Source organism: Tiliqua scincoides, chromosome 2 (assembly GCF_035046505.1).
Source record: "Tiliqua scincoides isolate rTilSci1 chromosome 2, rTilSci1.hap2, whole genome shotgun sequence".
NCBI lineage: Eukaryota > Metazoa > Chordata > Lepidosauria > Squamata > Scincidae > Tiliqua > Tiliqua scincoides.
In genome coordinates, this window is record NC_089822.1 from 158,086,290 (window position 1) to 158,096,543 (window position 10,254).

The 10,254-nt window shown below is 43.4% G+C and overlaps 1 long non-coding RNA gene across 1 annotated transcript; it reads right to left on the bottom strand.

Annotated features, from left to right (window-relative positions):
- Positions 1-3,432: 3,432 nt before the first annotated feature.
- Positions 3,433-8,271, bottom strand: LOC136641711 (uncharacterized). The gene is made up of 3 exons (XR_010793909.1): positions 8,156-8,271; positions 5,165-5,297; positions 3,433-3,645 (listed from the first exon to the last, which is right to left on the bottom strand). It is a non-coding gene; the product is annotated as an uncharacterized lncRNA (long non-coding RNA).
- Between the last annotated feature and the right edge of the window lie 1,983 nt (positions 8,272-10,254).

Sequence of the window (10,254 nt, forward strand, 5' to 3'; positions counted from 1 at the left end):
GATCTTGGCTAGCATAGGAAACCTGTCCCTGTTCGCACCTCAGCCTGACAACTTTTTCTTCCCCCCCCCCCTTTTCTTGGCAAGGCTCTTGCGCCTTTAATAGCATGACAATAAAAAATTCAGCAGGTGACTTTTTTCCCCCATCACTGCATCTTTTGACGTCACAGGAACGGTGAGAAAAATAAAGATTGGGAGCCTTAGAATTCAGTTGGGAGGCTGGGAACCATGTGGGGGGCCAGCCAATATATTGTTTCCTGGCCAGATAATCTTGAATTAAAATCAAGGTCCAGTGCTCCAAGCCCTGTCTGTTGCTAAAAGTGTAGGGGCTGCAGCAGATTAAAAATCCACCACCTCAACTTTTATATTTTATTTTTCACATTTTTATTCTGCCCTTCCTCCCAGGAGCTCAAGGTGGTGGACATAGTTTCTCTCATTTTGGCCTCACAACAAGCCTGTGAGGTAGGTGAGGCTGAAGGACAGTGACTGGCCCAAGGTCACACAGGAAGCTTCATAGCTTGAACCTGTCTAAGTCCAACTCCCAAACCACTACACCAGTATTTCCCAAACTGTGGGTCACAACCTGATTTTTGGTGGGTCCTGAAGTGGTGAGCAGAGCTAGCAATAATTAATAGCTGCTAATTACTCTGCAAACACCTCAGCATCTGGAGTTTGCAAGATAGCTGTTAATTGCCCTGCAAAAGAGCTTAGTAGCTATTTGGCAAACTGCAGGAGCTGAGTTCTTTGCAGGCCAATTAGCTATTATCTTGCCAACAACAATGGCAGGAGCTAATTGCCATACAAAGAGCTCAGCTTCTGCAATTTGCAAGGATGGGTAAATTTAGAGCAGTGTTTCTCAAACTGTGGGTCAGGACCCACTAGGTGGGTTACGAGCCAATTTCAGGTAGGTTCCCATTCATTTCAATATTTATTTTTAATATATTAGACCTGATGCTACCATGGTATGTGACTGCATTTGGGGAAGTGTTTCAGACCTGTACTTTTAAAAAGCTACTGTGTAAATACTTTTAACAATGATAGTCAATGGGACTTACTTCTGGGTAAGTGTGGGTAGGATTGCAGCCTAGGATTCTAAAAAATTTCCCTGCATGATGATGTCATGTCCGGTCATGACATCACTTCTGGTGGGTCCTGACAGATTCTCCTTCTAAAAAGTGGGTCCCAGAGCTAAATGTGTGAGAACCACTGAGAGAGAAATATGTTTTAGTTGATGCCTCCTAATAAAGAATTTTTTAAAACCAGAAGATTTTTTTATTTTTCTGGAAGGAGAGCATTCATTAAACTTCATTAGGACTACCTCATTAAAAGATAATTTCTTGTAAATAAATTCTAAATTTTTAAAAGTCTCATAAAGGTAGGTGGGTCCCAGAATATTGTTTTTAAAAAATGCTAAAAGGTGCAGGGGAAGAGGAAAGGCAGGGAAGCTATCCCCAGGATCTCAGGATCCTAAGGGGGAAGCAAAGCAAACAAGAAGTGCTTTGCAATTGCTTCATTTCAAGAGTCCAAGCCTCAGAGAGCCCTGCAGAGGGCTGTGGAGAGCTCTCCATATCTCCTGCAGCCCTCACTGAGTTCACGTAAGTGAAAGCAAAACACTGCCTCTTAGGGACACAATCCTGTGGATCACTTCCCTACCTTTGCCCCTCCCCTGCAAAGACTTCCTGAGGGAGTAAAACTTACTCAAAGTTTGCGAAGCACTGAGCTAGTCCATCAGTCAATCCCCTCTCTTCTTCAAGCTTCTTCCTTGTACACCCACCCACTCTCACTGCTCTAGGTGCTGCTTTTATCCCTGTAATGACCTGGCTGCCTCTAGTGCAGGGGTGCCCAAACCCGGCCCTGGGGCCACTTGCAGCCCTCCAGGCCTCTCAATGCAGTCATCAGGGAACCCCTAGTCTCCAATGAGCCTCTGGCCCTCTGGAGTTTTGTTGGAGCCCACACTGGCCTGATGCAACTGCTCTCAGCATGAGGGCGACTGTTTGACCTCTTGCATGAGCTGTGGGATGAGGGTTCCCTCCACTGATTGTTGTTTCACGTCTGTGATGCAGTAGCAGCAGCAAAGGCAAGGCCAGCCTTGCTTTGTGCAAGGCCTTTTATAGGCCTTGAGCTATTGCAAGACCTTCATTCATTCATATAAGTTCATCTTTAATATATTCAATTATGTAAACTTATGTAAATTTATTCAAATTTTAAATGTAAATTAATTCTTTCCCCCCCACACACACACACCCGACACAGTGTCAGAGAGAAGATGTGGCCCTCCTGCCAAAAACTTTGGACACCCCTGCTCTAGTGGGTGAAGCTGTGCAGCACACGCACTGCTCAAATCCTAGGTTTCAACCCCGTGCTTGCCTGGCAGAGCAAAGGGCCACTGTTGATGCCAGTCCCTATCTCTTCAAAGGATTGGGTATTTTAGAACAGGAACATGCAGTGCAGGTGTGGTAGGTGAGGTAGAACCACCCCCCCAAGGTCCATGGAAAAGCACTGCACCTGCCTTGTCTGCTTGCATCTGAGGAGTCTCTCCATACACCTGAGAAAGCTGGTGTAAGGGGGGGCCTCTTTGGGTATAAGCAGGTGGGGCAGCTGCAGTGCTTTTCCAAGGACTATGGTGAGGTGGTTCTGCCTCACCTGCCACACACATTCCAGTTTTAAAGTCAATATTTTTGGGCCAGGCTATACCATGGAATGTTGCTTGTTGTCATACTGCTAATCAGCTGCTTGTGGTAATAAATCATGAAAGATTACAGTCCAACCCACTGGTTTAGGCAACCACTACAGTATCCCCACAACATGTGGGGGGGGGGGAGTCAATGATAGGAATGAGCAGAGGCATAACTATGAACTCCAGCACCCAGGGCAGTGACATCACAATGTCATGTGATGCTTAAATGTCCCCATCCCGAGTAACTGAGGTGCTACTGGATCATATAGCAATTGCTTCAATTTTGAGTTTAAAAAGCCACAAAAGCAGGCTGCTCAAGTCAGTATGCACTTTCATTTTTGTTCTAAATCTAAATTTGGCATAGAAGCTTGGGCTAGCTGGCACTAGAAACCAATGATCAGAAATCAGGGCTCTTTTGTTACCTTAAGGACAAACTGTGTGTTCCATAGGGATGACAGGCTGATTTTTCGCTCAGTAGATAGTAGCTGTAGGAAGTCCAATCCAAACGGAGATCACAACATAGAAGGGAAGGGCTTCAGTCCTCTGCCACTGTGATGGTCCCAATCTAGATCAGATCCTCCCCCCCACAATGTTATTGTGAAATTGGCTTAGTGAAATTGGCTAAGCCACAATTGGCTTAGTGAAATTGCTGCACAAACTGGGGCCTTTAATAACTAAATGGTAGGTATACATAAAACAAGTGAAGCTCTTTTTATTGCTGCTTCTCAAGCCAGGGGAGCTTTCTTTAAGTTGCCTAGTCACATCATGTTGCGAGTTGTTGAGGCCTTATTGAAAGAACAACAGTAGACTTTTCTTCAAGCCCCTATGGAAGGAGACAGAGTTTGTTATTCTTTGAAGAAATATGCCTCCAGTGATCCTGAGATTCTCATGTTCTTGGTCATTCTTGAATTTATTTGGACAATTTTGATCCTGTCCTTCAACACATGTGCTCTCAGGGCAGCTGACAATATCTAAAAGAATCAAAACAGTCATAACAATAACACAATCAAAATAGTACAGCAGATCCAAAAACACAGGAGCCAGGGAAAATCAGGCAAACTTTTAAAAGTACAGTACATCGGTGACAGGATTTAAGGGAAAGGACCATAACTCAGTGGTAGAGAGCATGCTTTGTATGTAAATCCCAGGTATGGCTGGGAGATACTCCTGCCCAAAACACTGACAGATCACTGCCAGTCAGTGCAGAACAATATTAAGGCTGCAATCCTATCCAGACTTACCTGGGAGTAAGCCCCATTAACTACAGTGGGGCTTACTTCTGAGTAGGCATGCATAGGATTGGTCTGTAAGTTAGATGGATCAATGTCTTGACTCATGATAAGGCAGATTCATGTGTTTCAAGCAAGTCTCGCTGCTTAATTTTACTATCAGGTGTAGACCCACTCTCATTTACTGCACAACCAAGTGTAAAGGTAGTTTCAGACAATAATATGTAGAATTAATAGGAAACTAGGAATTTGAAGGAACCAAATGCATCTGGTAAGTTTCATGCCGAAACCCTCCAAATAATCTACTTCCTACAGGATCTCATCTGGGATGGGCTTGGTAATATCCCCAAATTGCCAACTCTTGAAAAATGAGGGTATCAAGGCCAGTGGTGCCCCCAGAATAGCCCAAGATTGATTTTTGCTGCCTATCAACCTGAGGAAAAAGCAAAAATCTAGAGCAGCCATTTTCAACCACTGTGCCATGAGTGGTCCACAGGTGTGCCACAAGAATTTGGGGGAAGGTTCATTTACTAATAGAGCCAATGGGAGATGTGAGCCCCACTGCAGCATGGTGTGCCTTGTCAATTGTCAACAACCTGGTGGTGTGCCTTGACCATTTGAGTGCCATGTCAGTGTGCCGTGAGATGAAAAAGGTTGAAAATCACTGATCTAGAGAATAAAGTCATGTTGGGCACACTGGCAACTCTACAAAGGGTGCTCTTTCATGGGAGTGGGAACAAGATTTAAGTTAACAGTGGAATTACAACAGCATCCAAAAGCCCATGGTTGTATACTGTATGTTCAAGGTTAAATAGTTAAGAAGCAATATATTCTAACATATTCTAACATATATTCTAGCAATATATTCTAACAGAATAATAATATTCTTCCCCTGGGGGCTGGGATAAGAATAGGCCCTCAGTTTGGCTGTACTTGTCCTAAGAGGTGACTAAACAGCCACCTGGTAGATGGGACTCATTAGCCTGGGAAGGCAGCTCATCTAAAAGAAGGAAAACTCTGATCCCAAACCTCCACTGCCTTGTGGCTACATCCAGTTATGGAAAAGGCTTCAGGAGTCAACCTCGAGACAAAATCCGGAGCCGGAGTCCCTGAGTCAGTTCATGGCTGAACACAGTCATGTTCTGGCAACTCCTGCGACGCCGCTGAAACCAACCGTATTGGCTTCTGCCTTTCCATTGGACCATTTCAGCGACATGGAGAGGGGGGATTTGCTGCATGGGTAACAGTCTGTCCTCCATACCTACTTTACCCAGGCTTCGTGTACTGGAGAGGACACTCTGTTCCAGAACGCTATTCAGAGCGCGATAACATAGTCTTCCAAGACTGAAGGATGCCAACAAGATTCTAACAGCATTTGTTGTGGTTATTTATACCTGCAGTAACAGTAGGAATGTTATTAGCACAGGTCAGTCATCCTGTCTTTTTTTTTTTAACAAGTGTTTGTGTTAAACAAGTCTTAAACCTGAATAGAGACTCATTTAAGTGTCAGTAGCAAAAATCAGCATTTAGAATCATTGAGTAGGCCACACATGCAATTGCAAATAGGGAGAGTGGGCAGAGAGGACTTTCTGTACTCCCTAACTTTAGCCTTGTGCAAATGGGCACACAGCACCTTGCACATGGGATGCTAAGTAAGCAGTGACTTAACAGCAATTGCATACAATTGCAAAGTGATTGCTCTACCAAGGTTTCCAAAATTATAGAATTAAGGACCCACCCTCAAAAATTTGCCTGATGAATGCTGCTACATAACAAAGCTATGGAAACAGCTTTGGAACAAATTGGGATTCAAATGTTTGAAATATTGCAAATCTTTTGCCAACTGTTTTCTCATTTTCCTGACTGCGAGTGCCCAGCAAGCAACAGCTGCTGCCTTAGAGGACCAAGAATTGTAGATGAGAAACATTTAGCAATTCTTGCCTGCTGCTTCCTATGCTGTCGGGCTGGGAGCAGAGGCCCAGGATCTTGCAAAGTTGTCTTAAAGTGAGGCAAAATGCCTGGATATAAATTTAAAGGCTTGGATATTGGCTTACTGTATGGTTTGACAATCTCAGCCATACAAATTCCATAAAACACAAAATAGTCAGTGTGGGGTCAATTATAAAAGTCAGTCAGCTTTTATAATTAGACAAAGATCTTTTAAAGCAGCAGGAGCATGCAAACATACACAGAACTCTTCAGCAGAAAAAGAGTTTTTATGTTCAATTAATTCTATGCAACTAAAAAGCTTGTATCCTTGCATAGTAGAGGACTGTCCACCTGGGATCTCAGAGGAAAAGTGTTGGCTGTCTAACCACTGCAGTTTTCCTATAGAGCAGGGGTCTCTAAACTTTTCGGCGGAAGAGCCACATCAAATACCTGGTAGAGTCTCAAGGGCCGGGGAAAAAATTAAATATAAAATTTAAATAAATACATTAGAGATGGAACTTAGATGAATGAATAAATGAATAGGCTCAAATGTCCAGGACTTCTCCAAGCACCAACACAGCCCAAGAAATAAAGCACACACTTAAATGGACCCCCATTCCCCCACCCCACAAGCACAATTCTGGTTGTGTTTGGTCAACTGGGCCAGAGGCTCTTAGAAGATCAGAGGCCGGCTGCGGGCCAGATAGAGGCTGGCTGCGGGCCGCATCTGGCCTCCTGGCCAGGGCTTGGAGACCCATGCTATAGAGGAAAGAAAATCTTATCTGGTCTTGCCAGTTGTGAATGTACTAAATAACTGCTTGAGAGGTGACAACTTTTTATTGTTCAGAGATCTTAACCAAGTTGCTATTCAGGCAGATCCATGAATGTGTGATTGGTTATTGGGCATCTGTGGTAGATACTATATTATATATTGATGCTTTAAGGCCACCATCCAGAGGACTTCTAGCAAAAGAGATTCAAGCTGCAAGGCTGGGAGATGTGTCAGTGCAATCTGAGACTGAGATCTGTTAAGGTAGTTACTATAATTGTATTCTATAAAATAAACATAGTTGTTTTAAAGATATCCTTTCCCCATTACTAGTTCTTGGTACTGCACCTGCCAAAAAAAAAAAATCCCTTTTGACCCACCTGTGGAAGATTACAGATTCCTATTCTGTGCTGCATCTGATCACCCCAGCCTTAGAATTCAGATGAAAGGTTTGAAGCCAAGCTTCATTTGGCTTTCTTAAACCTAGTTTCTTGTTCTTTTGATTGTGGAGGAAAGTATTATGATGATGCCTATTTTGCAAGTGAGTAATAAACAAATTGTGCATTAGAAAGAAACTAAAAGTGTGTTTGAGCAGAATATCTAGTAGTTAATGAATGCCTTGTGTAGTCCTAAAAACAGTTAAGTGTCCTGAGACTATTGAAAATCTATGGGCTTAAGTGTGCCTAACTATGCATAGGATTGGGTACCACTTTGGTGCCCTTTGGGGAGAATGGCAGGGTAAAAATTGAATGAATGAATTGTAGTCTTAATTCCCTCCCTCCCTCCCTCTCCTTTCCCTAGTTCCTTCTCCTCAGCCTGTGCCTCTCCTCATTCCAGCCCCTCTCACACTCTTGCTTGCCCTTCACATTCCAAATGCTGCAATCCTCAAAGATGACACAGTGCTCGGAATAAGTGATGCCAGATGAATGCCACTTTTGCATCATTTATTCTGCAATATTAAGGTGGCCAGAAGACACCTGGCTATATCATCTGGTGACATGGCCGGTTGACAGCATCTCCATCTAATACAAAACAGTGAATCAAGTGAGTAACAAAGGCAGCCTGTTTGGTTCAAGTCCATTAGAACATCATGAAACTGGCTGCAGAATTCTGGAGCAGGCAATAACTCAACATTATGCCTGCAAATATCCATAAAGCACAGGCCATTACACGCAACGCTAGTGTTTTACGGTGCACTTGGTGCTGCCACCGCTGCAGCAGCGGAGTATTTTATATGGTCATACCGCAGTGGAATGGTGCAGTGCACATATGCAAAAATGCTACAAAAGAAGGATTTGATCTTACCAGTAATTACTGTAATTCAAAACTGACACCCTGAATCTTGTCATCTTTTGTGAGCTAGTATAGCCACTACACAGTGTAATTTTTACAGATGACAGGTGAGACTCTAAATGACCCCATGATTCAGGCTTTGGGCCTGATTATTTCATTATTAAAGGACTAAAGACACTGGCAGGGCATTCACAGAATCTGGTGGAGGCAGCTGGTGCCTCCATTAAGTGGAATTCCCACCCAGCACACCAAGCCACTCACGCAATATTTTCTCTCTCCTCCACCTTCCCCAGGCTCTTCTCTGCCTGTTCTGTTCCAGCTCTTTCCATAGAAACCTTTCTGATCAGCCATGATTTTGTTGGACAACAGGAGAGGGGGCTGTTATTATACTCTGCTTCTAAGCTTCCTGGAAGCATGTGGAGACAATTGATGTGTCTAGAACTATAAATAGAGTATGAGGCCAGGACAGCTTTGGAGCCCTCAGCACCAGACCTTTGGTCCCAAATTTGGTGTATACATTTTGTGGAAGAGAAGCCAATGGTACTCAAGTAAAATCTGCAGGGACCAGTGACTGCACATGTATCCTGGTATATGCTGATTACAACACCTCAAACCCCCCAGATTTATTTAGCACTCATATGTGTTGAGTTTTTAATGATTTGCTTTACTTAGAATAGCAATTGGCTGAAATCATGTGTGGGGCGGGTGGGTTGCCCTTAAGATGGATAACAGCTTGACATGCTGTGTACGCAGTGAAAGAAGTCACAACTAATCCATCCTCAGGCGGTCCAAATCCATTCTCAGGATCTCCATCCTCTTTTGACTTCCTGTTTCTCCCATAGTCTTAATTTACCTACTTCTCCCTTAGTACCCGAGTCATCTTAATTCTTCTCCACTGTGTCAACATCTCTTCCCCCTCACATACCACCCCCATTTTGTCTGCCTAACAAGTGGTAAACCATCTGAATTGTGATTCATGTTCTCTACAACACACAGCCTACTGCTGGCGTTCCAAAGGCTAACCCTCACCCCCAAGCAAGGATTGTTTTTGTCACTGAGTAGAGACCATGCCACCGACCATAGTCCCTGTGCCTTGGAAACAAAATGAAGGGAGAGGCAGTGCTTAGCCTAAATGGGCATCTGTTGTGTGAGACTCAGGAGCTGATGTGCTATGTGCTTTGCAAGCCAGAGTAATGTACTAAATTCAACAGTGGGGGAGGAGACCCTTGTTCATATCAACTGTGAAGAAGGGAATCCTGCTAATTCCCTCTCTATAGTATTTCTCCCCAAGTTAGACAGTATTTATTATTATGTAGCTCATCTAATACTACAGGGAAAGAGTCTAGTGCATGTAAGGTGCAGACATCTACATCCTAGTAAAGATAAATTGTCTGCCAGAGAGGGCACAAGGGGAAGAATAAACAGTACTGAATCTGGCCTGCTCATGGACACTTGTGGGCACTTGTGCCATCCATTTTCAGAACCCTATCTTTTCCCCTAGTGATGTGACAGGTGGGTGAGTGGGTGGGTTATAAGATAAGGACACAAAAAAAGGAGTCATTTTGCCAACAGTCATGTGAGGCTGTTGCTGTTTCATGCTTCCTCCATAGCACTTTAGAGCAGCATAATGGATGGGAGCCTAAAGCCACAATCCAAAGCAGAATTATTTGGGGGTAAGACCCATTGAAATGAGGGGGATTTGCTGCTACAAAAACTTGGATTGGATGAGACTTCAAGGCTTCAGTCCCATGCAATCTGTAAAAAAAGTTACATAAAGCCTGAAACCTATGCACACCAACCTAGGCAAATGTGCACAGTGAAAATGATTTCTGAATAAACATGCATAGGATTAAACTGTAAGGCTACAGTCCTATTTGTCTTTTCTTTGTATATTGGACATAATTGGATTTACTTCCAAGTAAGTATGTACTGCATAACGGCCTGATGTGAGATGGCCACACACTTAAGCCATTTCTGCCCAGCATTGCATATACGCAACAGGAATCAAACATGTACACCTATGGGCTGGGCAGAAACAGGTTAAAAATAAGGAATGCCATCTTTGCTTCCTCCAGTGGACCTGCTTCTTTTAGCCTTTCCTAAACAGCATCCTAGCTCTACCAGAGCCACCTTGTTTTCCCTTCCCCATATTCACAACCCATTTTGCCATCAAATACGACACCCCCAGAGATTTTGATCTTTATCAGTACTATTAATAACAAAATGATTAATCCATGATTACACACTGCATTGACAGACTTTCAGATTAAAATCTGCTGCACACTTGCTCAGAAGTTAGTCCCATGTAATTGAAACTATTACAAAATGGGACACTTTCCCATGTAATTATGTGTAGAATT